General features: G+C 42.7%; 1 long non-coding RNA gene across 1 annotated transcript in view; it reads left to right on the top strand.

Moving 5' to 3' along the window:
• The first annotated feature begins 1,642 nt into the window (after window positions 1-1,642).
• Window positions 1,643-12,777, top strand: part of LOC129525662 (uncharacterized) — a 33,833-nt gene continuing 22,698 nt past the window's right edge. The window contains exons 1-2 of the long non-coding RNA XR_008670089.1: window positions 1,643-1,852; window positions 2,529-2,587. This is a non-coding gene — a long non-coding RNA (uncharacterized lncRNA). The remainder of the gene's footprint in view (window positions 1,853-2,528; window positions 2,588-12,777) is intronic.

Raw genomic sequence — 12,777 nt, 5'->3', positions numbered from 1 at the left:
AAACAAAAGCAGAGTAAGTTGACAGCCCAAATATGTTAAGAATTGCATTACATATAAGGAGACTGAATCTAACGATTAAACAAAAATAAATGCCCCTTTGAATTAAAATGAAATGATATTTATAGGAGATTCACTTAAAACAGAGATAAAGATTGAAAAAATTATACCATGCAAACAATACCAAAGAAAGATTGTGTCCAGAAAAATATTTGACAAAATAGTCTTTATAATAAAGCGTGCAACTAGAGTTAAGAAGACTTCGTAAAAGTTAAAAATCATTGAGAAGATAGAATTTTTTTTTTTTTTTTTGAGACAGAGTCTCTCTGTGTCAACCAGTTTGTAGTGCAGTGGCATGATCTCAGCTCACTGCAACCTCTGCCTCCCAGGCTCAAGTGATCCTCCCACCTTAACCTCCCAAGTAGCTGGGACTATAGGCATGTACCACCACGCCTGGCTAGTTTTTGTACTAGTTCCTTGATTTCTTATAATTATTGGAGACTTTATCCCTGCTCATTCCCTAGTCCCTTGGTGGCAGTTAGGTTGCTAAGGGCATTGCAGACAGGGCAGGTTAAGAGCAGGACCCTGGTTTTAATACTGCCTCTACTGCTTCCCAACGCTGCCCCTAGACAAGCAGGTTTACATCTCTGAGCTTCAGTTTTGTCATCTCTAATATGAAGATCATAGCATCTCCCTCACCAGGCTGCTATTGGAATTCACGTAGGGACCCACATCTATAAATCAGTTTGCAGAATGTTCCACACATAACAAACGCCCATCAAATATGAATCATCATGACATCTTCTTACTGCTTCCCACAAAGACCATTTCTCACATAGTTTTGTATCACAAGTTTTAGCTACTATCTGACCCTAGGATAATACTAGTCCATCAGTTTGATAACTGTTAACGGCAAAAAAGAATGTACCAGCGATTTATAGAAACAGACACGCAAATGGCCATTAAATACGAAAATATAATGTAACTCACTGATATGGTTTGCCTGTGTCTCCACCTAAATCTCAACTTGAATTGTGTCTTCCTGAATTCCTACGTGTTGTGGGAGGGACCCAGTGGGAGATAATTGAATCACGGGGCTGGTCTTTCCCATGCTATTCTCATGATAGTAAATAAGCCTCATTGTGTCCGGAACTGGTGGGTTCTTGGTCTCACTGACTTCAAGAATGAAGTTGCAGACCCTCATGGTGAGTGTTAGAGTTCTTAAAGGCCGGCGTGTCCGAAGTTTGTTCCTTCTGATGTTCGGATGTGTTCAGAGTTTTTTCCTTCTAGTGGGTTCGTGGTCTCTCTGGCTTGGCGAAGCTGCAGACCTTTGCAGTGAGTGTTACAGCTCACAAAGACAGTGTGGATACAAACAGTGAGCAGCAGCAAGATTTATTGCAAAGAGTAAAAGAACACAGCTACCACGGTGAGGAAAAGAACCCCAACAGGTTACCATTGCTGGCTCCGGCAGCCTGCTTTTAATTTCTCATCTGGCCCAACCCACATCCTGCTGATTGGTCCATTTTACAGAGAGGGGATTGGTCTGTTTTACTGAGAGCTGATTGGTCCGTTTAGACAGGGTGCTGATTGGTGTGTTTACAATCCCTGAGCTAGACATAAAGGTTCTCCAAGTCCCCACCAGAGTAGCTAGATACAGAGTGTAGATTGGTGCATTTACTAACCCTGAGCTAGACACAGGGTGCTGATTGGTGTGTTTACAAACCTTGAGCTAGATACAGAGTGCTGATTGGTGTATTTACAATCAATAAATGCTAGACATAAAGGTTCTCCAAATCCCCACCAGACTCAGGAGCCCAGCTGGCCTCAGCCAGTGGATCCCGCACCAGGACCGCAGGTGGAGCTGCCTCCCAGTCCCGCGCCGTGCGCCGGCACTTCTCAGCCCTTGGGTGGTCGATGGGACTGGGCGCCCTGGAGCAGGGGGCGGCGCTTGTCGGGGAGGCTCGGGCCGCACAGGAGCCCATGGTGGGAGGGGGGAAGGCTCAGGCATAGCGGGCTGCAGGTCCCGAGCGCTGCCCGGCGGGGAGGCAGCTAAGGCCCCGCGAGAAATTGAGCGCAGCGCCAGTGGGCCAGTACTGCTAGGGAGACCCGGCGCACCCTCCGCAGCTGCTGGCCTCGGTGCTAAGCCTCTCACTGCCCGGGGCCTGCAGCGCCGGCCGGCCGCTCGGAGTGTGGGGCCCGCCAAGCCCACGCCCACCCGGAACTCTCGCTGGTCCGCAAGCGCGGCGCGCAGCCCTGGTTCCCGCCCATGCCTCTCCCTCCACACCTCCTCGCAAGCTGAGGGAGCCGGTTGCGGCCTTGGCCAGTCCAGAAAGGGGCTCCCACAGTTCAGCGGGGGGCTGAAGGGCTCCTCAAGTGCAGCTGGAGTGGGCACCAGGGCCGAGGAGGTGCTCAGAGCGAGTGAGGGCTGCAAGGGCTGCCAGCATTCTGTCACCTCTCATCATGAGATCGGATGGATTTATCAGGTGTTTCCAGTTTTGCTTCTTCCTCATTTTCTGTCTTGTCACCACCAGATAAGAAGTGACTTTCGCCCTCTGCCATGATTGTGAGACCTCCTCAGCCACGTGGAACTGTAAGTCTAATTAAACCTCTTTCTTTTGTAAATTGCCCAGTCTCGGGTATGTCTTTATCAGCAGCGAGAAAATGGACTAATACATTCACTAACAGTTAACAGAAAGCACATTAAAATCATGAACCATCCAATAATAGCAAATCTTGGCCAGGTGTGGGGAATTATGGGTTATTACTGTCTGCTGGTGGAAGCTGAATTGGCATAGTTACAGTGCGGTAACTATTCGGTAGTATCTACTGAATTATTTAATAAGTAAGCCCTCTAGCCTTTCAAGTCAACCTCTTCTAATACCTTGAGAAAAACGCACATGCATGTATAACGGAGAGACACAGAAACACATCCCATCATTGTTGGCAGGACTGAAAAGTTGGAAATAACCAGTGTCTATCACTGACAGAAGTGGCTGATAAAACTTTATATCTCTGACTGGGCACAGTGCTCACACCTGTAATCCCAGCACTTTGGGAGGCCAAGGCGAGTGGATCACCTGAGGTCAGGAGTTCAAGACAAGCCTGACCAGCATGGTGAAACTCTGTCTGTACTAAAAATACGAAGATTAGCTGGGTGTGGTGGGGGCGCCTGTAATCCCAGCTACTCAGGGGGCTGAGGCAGGAGAATCACTTGAACCCGGGAGGCGTCAGTTGCAGTGAACCGAGATCGTGCCATTGCACTCCAGCCTTGGTGACAGAGCGAGACTCCATCTCAAAAAACACAAACAAAACAAAACCGTTATCTCTCCATGAAATACTTTGAGGCAGTTGGGGAAAAAAAAAAAAAGCTACAAATACAGATGTTGAAAAAAACTCCTAAGCCATATTTTTGAGTGCTAAAGTACATTATTAAATGACCATGCAGTATGATATTTTGTAAGGAAGCAAAGTCAAAAACATTATATGCTCCAATTCCTATCCGTGGGTAAATATGTTAGCAAAACCTCAGGAGAAGATCTGGAAGGCTGTACATGACATTGATCATGATAGTTACATCAGGTCCCAGGGGAGTGAAGCGCTGACCCGAGGAGCGTGTGCTTTCTCTGCAGCATGTTAATTTTTTACTAGGAACGTTTATTACAAACTACCTACATGATTAAGTTATTTTAAGGATATGACAAACATTTTTCTATAACCTGTTTTAATGACATTTCAGCAAAATGACTTTCTCTCTGCACCCTGCCTTATCCCTGTTTGAATTATTTTAATGTGCTTATTCCCAGCAGGGCAGAATCCTTGGTGTCTGTAATCCTCAGAGCCCCTCGGGCACACATCAGTCTCATGGTCCCTGTCCTCATAATCTGTGAGGGACGACCCTGGAGGCTTTCTAGCATTCCACACTTAGGGTGTTCACAACCCACGCGCAGGTCTCCACATCCACTTTTCTCCTCCTCTTTCACTCTCTCTTGTACCTAAGATACACCTCCCTGTACTCTTCAGGCACATTCAAACCCCCACCCATCTTGCAATTGCTAACAAAAACTCAGCTGCTTTCAAGACAACTTTCCCTATTCCTAATAACTTCAGGTGAACTTCTGCTGAATTCTGCTGTCACTCCTTCCTTCTGCTATGTGTCATTATGGAAGCTGTAGGACATGAAGCCGGAAATCCCAGAATCTGAGGTATCTATAGTTGGGTTCAGATACTGTTTCTGTGAATTACTTATGTGCCCTCAAGTGTGCTATTTAACATCTCTGGTCGTTGGTTTTATGCATCTGTAAAACGAGTTTTAAAACAGTATTTTCCTCAGGTAACTGTGATAATGCCAAAATGCATTAACATTAGAAGGGGCTCTACAAAAAAAAAAAAAAAAAAAAAAAAAAAGAAGGGATGTTGGGAGCAGAGTCTCTGCCATTTACTTTTACATTTCCTATGGCACTGAGCACAAGCTAACTAGGTAAATAGCAGAAGTTTCCTAACAGGTGGGATTCTTTTCATTGCTAGTTCTGTGAAGTAGAAAAAGAATGCTGTATTAACCAAGAGTGACAAAGGGTCTTAATTCAGTTTCTCTCTCCTGGTGTGTTACCAATGAGATACATTATCGAGAAAAAGAAAGAAAGAAAAATAATTCCAATGGTGTGGATTTTCTAGGCCAGGCATTCTCTGATGCACTGGTATTGGGTGTTTCATTTTGTTTCAAGTTGGAATGAAATAATGACTTTATGCTCTCTCAGAATTGCTCCTGTAGGACCCTTTGGCAAAGTTATTTGTTTTTCCCCATCTGGCTGCCCACAGGGGTCAGACACTTCTCTCCTTTTAAACCTGGGGGTGTAGGGGGTGGGAAGGAGACAGTAGGGGTCACTGTGGTCCTCAAGGGTGGAGAGAGGTGTTGCCTGAGCAGAGCGAGACAGAAGGAAGACAGCTTTATCTCAAGGCTACTTGCACGTAGGCATCCTTAAAGCACCTTAGGCTCATGGTCTGTAAGACAGAGGGTCAAAATATCTTACTGCATGTTCTCATATGTGGGCACTTAAAAAATTGATCACATAGAGGTAGAGGAGTAGAATGATAGATACCAGAGACTGGAAAGGGGGTGTGCTGGTGGGAGGGCTGGGGAATGAAGAGAGCTTGGTTAATGGGTAAAATCATACAGTTAGATAGATGTGGGGGTCTGTCCTGCAGACCCTGACCCAGCGACGGATGAATAAAGTACACTGACACACAGATATTCTGCTTTGTCAGTTTGGCTGAGCATCTGGGCCACTTAGTCGCAGCTGTGGCCTTGATCAGTCAGTGATACTTAAATTTATTCAGTAAAGATTAATTGACAAAGGTTGTGAGTAAACACCACTAGAGCGTAATTGGCATTGCTGACTTCCCGAGTAGAAAGCAATTAAGCACCCACCGTAGATGAAAGGTTAGTCTTAGGACCACATGAGTAAACAAGCTAGTTAGGTAAACTACCTTGCTTTGTACCCACTTTAAGCTATTTACTCAAAATAAGGATTAGGTTGCCTTCAGCCATAACCTTATCCTGAGACTTTTGCAAAAATCTTCAGGCCTTCCAAGAAGGTTTGTGGCTTATCATTTTCCCCACCATCCTGAATAGATAGAAGGAATAAGTTCTAATGTTTCTTAGCAGAGTAGGTTGACTACAGTAAACAATATATTGGATCTTTGAAAATAGCTAGAAAAGATAACTTTTTGGGGAAGGTTATATATACAAATTTACTTTTTAAGTGCTATTATAATTTACTGGATTAATTTGGATTTTTTATTTTAGATTCAGGAAGTGCATGCGCAGGTTTGTTTCCTGGTTATATTTTCTGATGCTGAGGTTTGGGTCATGAATGATCCCATCACCCAGGTAGTGAATGTGGTAACCAAGAGGTTTTTAACCCTTTCTTCCCTTCCTCCCTCCCACCTCCAGTAGTCCCCAGTGTCTGTTGTTCTCATTTTTATGTCCCTGAGTACCCAATGTTTAGCTCGTACTTATAAGTGAGAACGTGGGATATTTGGTTTTCTGTTTCTGCATTAGTTTGCTTAGGATAATAGCCTCCAGCTGCGTCCATGATGCTGAAAAGGGCATGATTTCATCCTTTTTTATGGCTGAGTAGAATTCCATGGTGTATATTCCCCTCTATGAAACATGGTTGCTTTCTGTTTCCCTGTCTGAATATTTTCTTTATCCAGTCCACTGTTGATGGACACCTGGGTCGATTCCATGTCTTTGCTATCGTGGATAGTGTTGCCGTTAACAGGAGAGTACATGTGTCTTTTTGATAGAACAATTTGTTTTCTTTGGGATATATAGTCAGAAATGAGATTGCTGGATGGAATGGTAGTTCTGTTTTCAGTTCTTTGAGAAATCTGTAAACTGCTTTCCACAGTGACTGAGCTAATTTACATTCCCACCAACAGTGTGTAAATGTTGCCTTTTCTCTGCAGCCTCGCCAGCATCTGTTGGTTTTTGACTTTTTATTTATTATTTGTTTTTGTTTTGAGACAGAGTCTCATTCTGTCGTCCAGGCTGGAGTGCAGTGGCATGATCTCAGCTCACTGCAACCTCTGCCTCCCGGGCTCAAGCTGTTCTCCTACCACAGCCTCCCAGGAATCTGTGATTACAGGTGCCCACAACCACGTCCAGCTAATTTTTGTATTTTTAGTAGAGACAAGGTTTCACCATGTTGGCCAGACTGGTCTTGAACTCCTGACCTCAGATGATCCGGCCGCCTCGGCCTCCCGAAATGCTGGGATTATAGGCGTGAGCCACCGTGCCTGGCCTGACTTTTTAATAATAGCCATTCTGACTGGTGTGAGATCGTATCTCATTGTGGTTTTGATTTGCATTTATCTGATCATTAGTGATGTGGAGCATTTTTTCATAGGTTTGTTTGCCACTTGTATACCTAGAAGAGAGGACTTGAAATGTACTCATTGTATAGAAATGATAAACACTTGGGCGTTGGATACCCTGAACACCATGACTTGACTATTACACATTCTATGCATGTAACAAAATCTCACATGGACCCCATAAATACGTAGAAATGCAATGTAGCAAAAACATTTTTTTATTTTTTGAGACGGAGTCTCGCTCTGTCACCCAGGCTGGACTGCAGCGGTGCGATCTCGGCTCACTGCAAACTCTGCCTCCCGGGTTCACGCCATTCTTCTGCCTCAGCCTCCTGAGCAGCTGGGACTACAGGCACCCACCACCACGCCCAGCTAAATTTTTTTTTTTTTTTTTTGTATGTTTAGTAGAGACGGGTTTCACTGTGTTAGCCAGGATGGTCTCAATCTCCTGACCTCATGATCCACCCACCTTGGCCTCCCAAAGTGCTGGGATTACAGGCGTGAGCCACCGCACCCAGCCGCAAAATCATTTTTAAAAGAATGTAAATGAAACGTCTATTTCCTAAGCAAGTAAGGTGCTTGGACTATTTTAAAATTATACATTAGTTATATGACCTTGAACAAAGACTTAACTTCTGTTAGATTAATTTTCCCCATCTGCAAAACTAGGACTTGAATTAAGTGATTTCCAAAAGTCTCATAAGATTGAAAATGCTGGAATTACATGAATTGCATACAATTCAGCTAATTTTTAATAACTGCTTCGCATGTATACAGTGCCCTGTGCACTGAAAAATAAAAAAAAATTAACATCACACACATACGTGAAATCTTACTGCATCTGTGAATCTGTCTAGCTTGGCCAGGACAAGATGTAGAGTGTGTGGCCATTGTACCACATTGATGCGAACCCTGAGAGTGCCATTCCTGGCTCAGCTGCTCCCTTCACACTCACAATGTCAAGACCCCTGTTTCCCGTCTGGAAGCAAGAGCATGGCATCCCCATTCACTCATCTACTAAGCAGGTATTTGCAGATGGCCTGCTGTGCCCCAGGCTTTGTGCTGAGTATTGGGAATACAGTGATAAACAAGACAGGCATGGAGTCTGGCCATCAGGAGTAGACAGGAGAGTGAAAAAAGTGAAAAGAGATGGTGATTACAGAAGTCTGAATCTTCACTGCCTCCCTCAGGAGGAGTTCTTAGCAGGAATGCGGGCGGTGAGGGGATCTATCTCACCTGGCCAGCTCCAGAGTGGATGTTGCTCTTCTGCCCCCGGACTGACTCTTGTCCTCCTTCCTGTCTCCCCTTCGTTTACCTTGTTTCTTCTTAGTGTCCTGGTGATTAGCTGATGCTCTGAAGGAAAGAGTCTGAGAAAGAGAGAACAGCCTCCACTGATGGGAGCCAGGGTGGCAGGGATGGTGGCCGTGGGAATTAATGTAGCCATCGAGAGGGAGATGGGGACAGGGAAAGAGGAGGAGAGACTTGGAGAGGAGGTACAGGAAGCATAGTGAGAAGGGAGGAGGGTGAGACTGCAGCCACCCATGTCAATGGGACAGTTTGCAAAGAGAGAGAGAGAGAAGAGAGCCAAGCCGGGTGGAATTAGAGGTGGAGGGGCTTCAGGGAGCTCCAAGAGGGATAGGACTAGAGAGGTGAGGACGAGAAGAATATGCTAATGTTGAGCCATGGGCAATGACCTGAGAAGGGGAAAGCAAAAGTGTTTCACAGAGAGGAACATGAGTAGCCAAGAAGAGTGTGCAGCAGGGAGAACCATTAACTTTGATGGGGACCTTAGCATCAAGTCCACCAAAGTTTTCAGATTGTGAGGTTGTTGTTAGGTAAAGTGGATATGCTTTGTCTCTGGATGGAATGTGAGAGTGAAGTAAATAATAGGTCTAGGATGATTCCAGGTAACTGAGTCAGTATCCCCACAGCCTGTCCACCCAACAGCTTTCTGTAGTATTAAACATTCAATATAACTTCATCAGTCACTTCAGAAGAGGGGGAAAAAAGAGTTGGGAATTATAATACCCATTTAAGAATTCTGATGTTATCTTCTAGAATTTTTATAGTTTCAGGTCTTAGATTTAAGTCCTTGATCCATCTTTAGTTAATTTTTGTATAACGTGAGAGATGAGGATCCAGGTTCATTCTCCTACATGTGGCTAGTCAATTATCCCAGCACCATTTGTGGAATAGGGTGTCATTTCCCTGCTTTATGTTTTTGTTCGCTTTGTTGACGGTCAATTGGATGTAAGTATTTAGCTTTATTTCTAGGTTCTCTATTCTGTTCCATTAGTCTGTGTGCCTATTTTTATATCAGTACCATGCTGTTTTGGTAACTATGGCCTTATAGTATAGTTTGAAGTCAGGTAATGTGATGCCTCCAGATTTGTTCTTTTTGCTTGGTCTTGCTTTGGCTATTTGGGCTCTTTTTTGGTTCCATAGGAATTTTGGGATTCATTTTCTAGTTCTGTGAAGAATGAGGGTGGTATTTTGATGGGATTTGCATTGAATTTGTAGATTGCTTTAGACAGTATGGTCATTTTCACAATATTGAGTCTACCCATCCATGAGCATGGGATGTGTTTTCATTTGTTTGTATTGTCTGTGATTTGTTTCAGCAGTGTTTTGTAGTTTTCCTTGTAGAGGTCTTTCACCTCCTTGGAAAAACCCTGCTAGACGTTGGCTTAGGCAAAGACTTCATGACCAAGAACCCAAAAGCAAATGCAACAAAAACAATGATAAATAGGTGGGACTTAATTAAGCTAAAAACTTTCTGCACAGAAAAAAAAATCAGCAGAGCAAACAGACAACCCACAGAGTGGGAGAAAATCTTCACAATCTATACATCTGACAAAGGACTAATATCCAGAATCTACAAGGAAATCAAACAAATTAGCAAGAAAAGAAACAATCTCATCAAAAAATGGGCTAAGGACATGAATAGACAATTCTCAAAAGAATATATACAAATGGCCAGTGAATGTATGAAAAATGCCGACATCACTAATGATTAGGGAAATACAAATCAAAACCATGGTGCTATACCACTTTACTCATGCAAGAATGGCCATAATCAAAAAAATAATAAAATGACAGATGTCGGTGGGGATATGGTAAAAAGGGAACACTTTTACACTGCTGGTGGGAACGTAAACCAGTACAACCACTGCAGAAAACAGTGTGGAGATTTCTTAAAGAACTAAAAGTAGAACTACCTTTTGATCCAGCAGTCCCACTACCGGGCATCTACCCACAGGGAAGGAAGTCATTATACAAAAAAGATACTTGCACATGCATGTTTATAGCAGCACAGTTAGCAATTGCAAAACTGTGGAACCATCCCAAATGCCCATCAATCAGTGAGTGGATAAAGAAATTGTGATATATATACACCACAGAATACTATTCAGCTGTAAAAAGGAACAAAATAATGGCATTCACAGCAACCTAGATGAAATTGGAGACCATTATTCTATGTGAAGTAACTCAGGAATGGAAAACCAAACATCGTATGTTCTCACTTGTAAGTGGGAACTAATCTATAAGGATGCAAAGGCATAAGAATGACACAATGGACTTTGGGGACTTGGGGGAAAGGGTGGAAGGGGGGATGAAGTATAAAAGACTACAAATTGGGTACAGTGTGTACTGCTTGGGTGATGGGAGCACCAAAATCTCACAAATCACCACTGAAGAACTTACTCATTTCACCAAATACCACCCATTCCCTGAAAATCTATGGGAATAAAGAGGAAATTAAAAAAAGAATTCTACCTGTTTTTCATTCAACTAGAAGAAATTGAGGTTTATAACAGTAAATGAGAAGCTGAAAAGTTAATGTTAAATGCAGTTAACCAGACCCCCTATTTTCATAATATTTCACAGCTCGAATATATTTGCTCTTTGAAATGTTCTCTGCTTGTTCACAATAATAGTTTCAACTCTGAAGAACTAGGGGATTTCATTCCAAAATCTGAAAAACAGGACTTTTTAAGAAATAAACATTTCAAAACTATGGCTTGCAAACCTATTTGTAATATTAGATATTATGTAATAAAATTCCAACTTCTGCATGAAAATGATGCAGAACACTCAGTAGTGAAATAGATGCATATTTAGACCTGTTTGATTCAATAGCATTTCAGTAAAGACTTTCTATGGGAAGAATATCTCCTCAAGTTTTACTCTATAAGTTGTCTCCACTTCATTACAAACCTTTAAAATTACATCAGTTCTTGTACTATTAAAACAAAATATGAAAAATAAGTTATTTTATGAACAGCATTTTAAACTAATCCATTTAAACTAAACGTGACCTGTTTGCAACTAAGGTGGCAAAATAGGATTTTACAGATTTATCTGCGAAAGAGTGGAACAGATTTAAATAAACACTTAACTCCATAACTCTAAAAGTAACTAGAAAGTGACAGAAACATAACGACACTAAGAAGGGGGATGAAAAGAGCTTTGCTCATTCTAATGACACAGTAAGCTCAAAAACAAACTATGTGGGACAGTGAAACTACTCTGTGTGATACTACAGTTGTGGATGCATGTCAGTATGCGTTTGTGCAAACCCAGAGAACTTACACCAAGAGTGAACTCTAACATGTACTGCAACTTTGGGTGATAATGATGTGTCAATGTGCGATCATCCATTGTAACAAATGGACCACTCTGGTGGCTGATGTTGATATGGGGGAGGCTGATGTATGTGTCAGGGTGGAGCGTATATGGGAAATCTCAGTACCTTCCTCTCAATTTTGCAGTAAACTTAAAACTACTCTAAACATAACATAAAATCTACTAAAAAAGAATAGCAAATGAAAGATGAAGAGAGAAGGGAAAAGAAAAGAAAAGAAAGAAAAAAGAAAAGAGAAAAGAAAAGGAATTAGGATTCTCTGATAAAATATTACTGTGTATTCCAGAGTCAGCTAATGGATAGTTTTCAGATTGAATTTTTTCTATAGTGAGTTTTTTCTTATGGTGCTCAGTGTTTAAACTTATATTTAATTGGTTACCCCAAAGAAATACTGTGTGGTGCTCTAATGGTGGATACATGTCAGTATATATTTGTGCAAACTCTTACGACTTCCACATGAACATCTCTATTTCAGTCCTCACCCCTGCCCCTTGGCCCACGTTCTTACGGGGCAAGATCAGTGGGAGCAGAGTCTCAACCTTCCTCCCCTACAGGGGCTCCCAGTTCTCCACAGGCCTAAATAGTTTTCCTGATTCTTCACTGTATTAGTCTGTTCTCATGTTGCTAGTAAAGACCTGCCCAAGACTGGGTAATTATAAAGGAAAGAGGTTTAATGGACTCACAGTCCCACATAGCTGGGGAGGCCTCACAATCATGGCAGAAGGCCAAGGAGGAGCAGTCACATCTTACATGGTTGCAGGCAAGAGAGAGCTTGTACAGGGGAACTCCCATTTATAAAACCATCAGATCTCAAGAGATTTAGTCATTATCAGGAGAATGGCATGGGAAAACCCACCCCCATGATTCAGTTACCTCCCACTGGGTCCCTCCCATGACACGTGGGGATTATGGGATCTACAATTCAAGATGAGATTTGGGTGGGGACACAAAGCCTAACCATATCATTCGCCTTGCTCACTTCATCAGGCATTGGAGTGGCCCCTCTTAAATGGATTTTAAGTTACTTGTGCTAGTGTTGGCTTTGCCCAGTTGATGCAGAATTTGCTTGCAAAGAAAATGAAAGCTTGGTTAAATTTACAACAAAAAAAATCTACAGTGTGTACTTTAATACCTGCTAAAATAGAGTGGTAACAGAGGCTTCTCCTCTGACTCTGTAACTCAAGTTACAAGTGGAATAAGAGCCACAGGATATTTCCCTGCAGGGAAAGCCAATGATCCTACGGCAGGATGGAGGACCA

The sequence above is a fragment of the Gorilla gorilla genome, chromosome 10, assembly GCF_029281585.2.
Source record: "Gorilla gorilla gorilla isolate KB3781 chromosome 10, NHGRI_mGorGor1-v2.1_pri, whole genome shotgun sequence".
NCBI classification, from domain to species: domain Eukaryota; kingdom Metazoa; phylum Chordata; class Mammalia; order Primates; family Hominidae; genus Gorilla; species Gorilla gorilla.
Note: the sequence above shows the minus strand (reverse complement) of the source record. Positions and strands in the feature narration are given on the sequence as shown.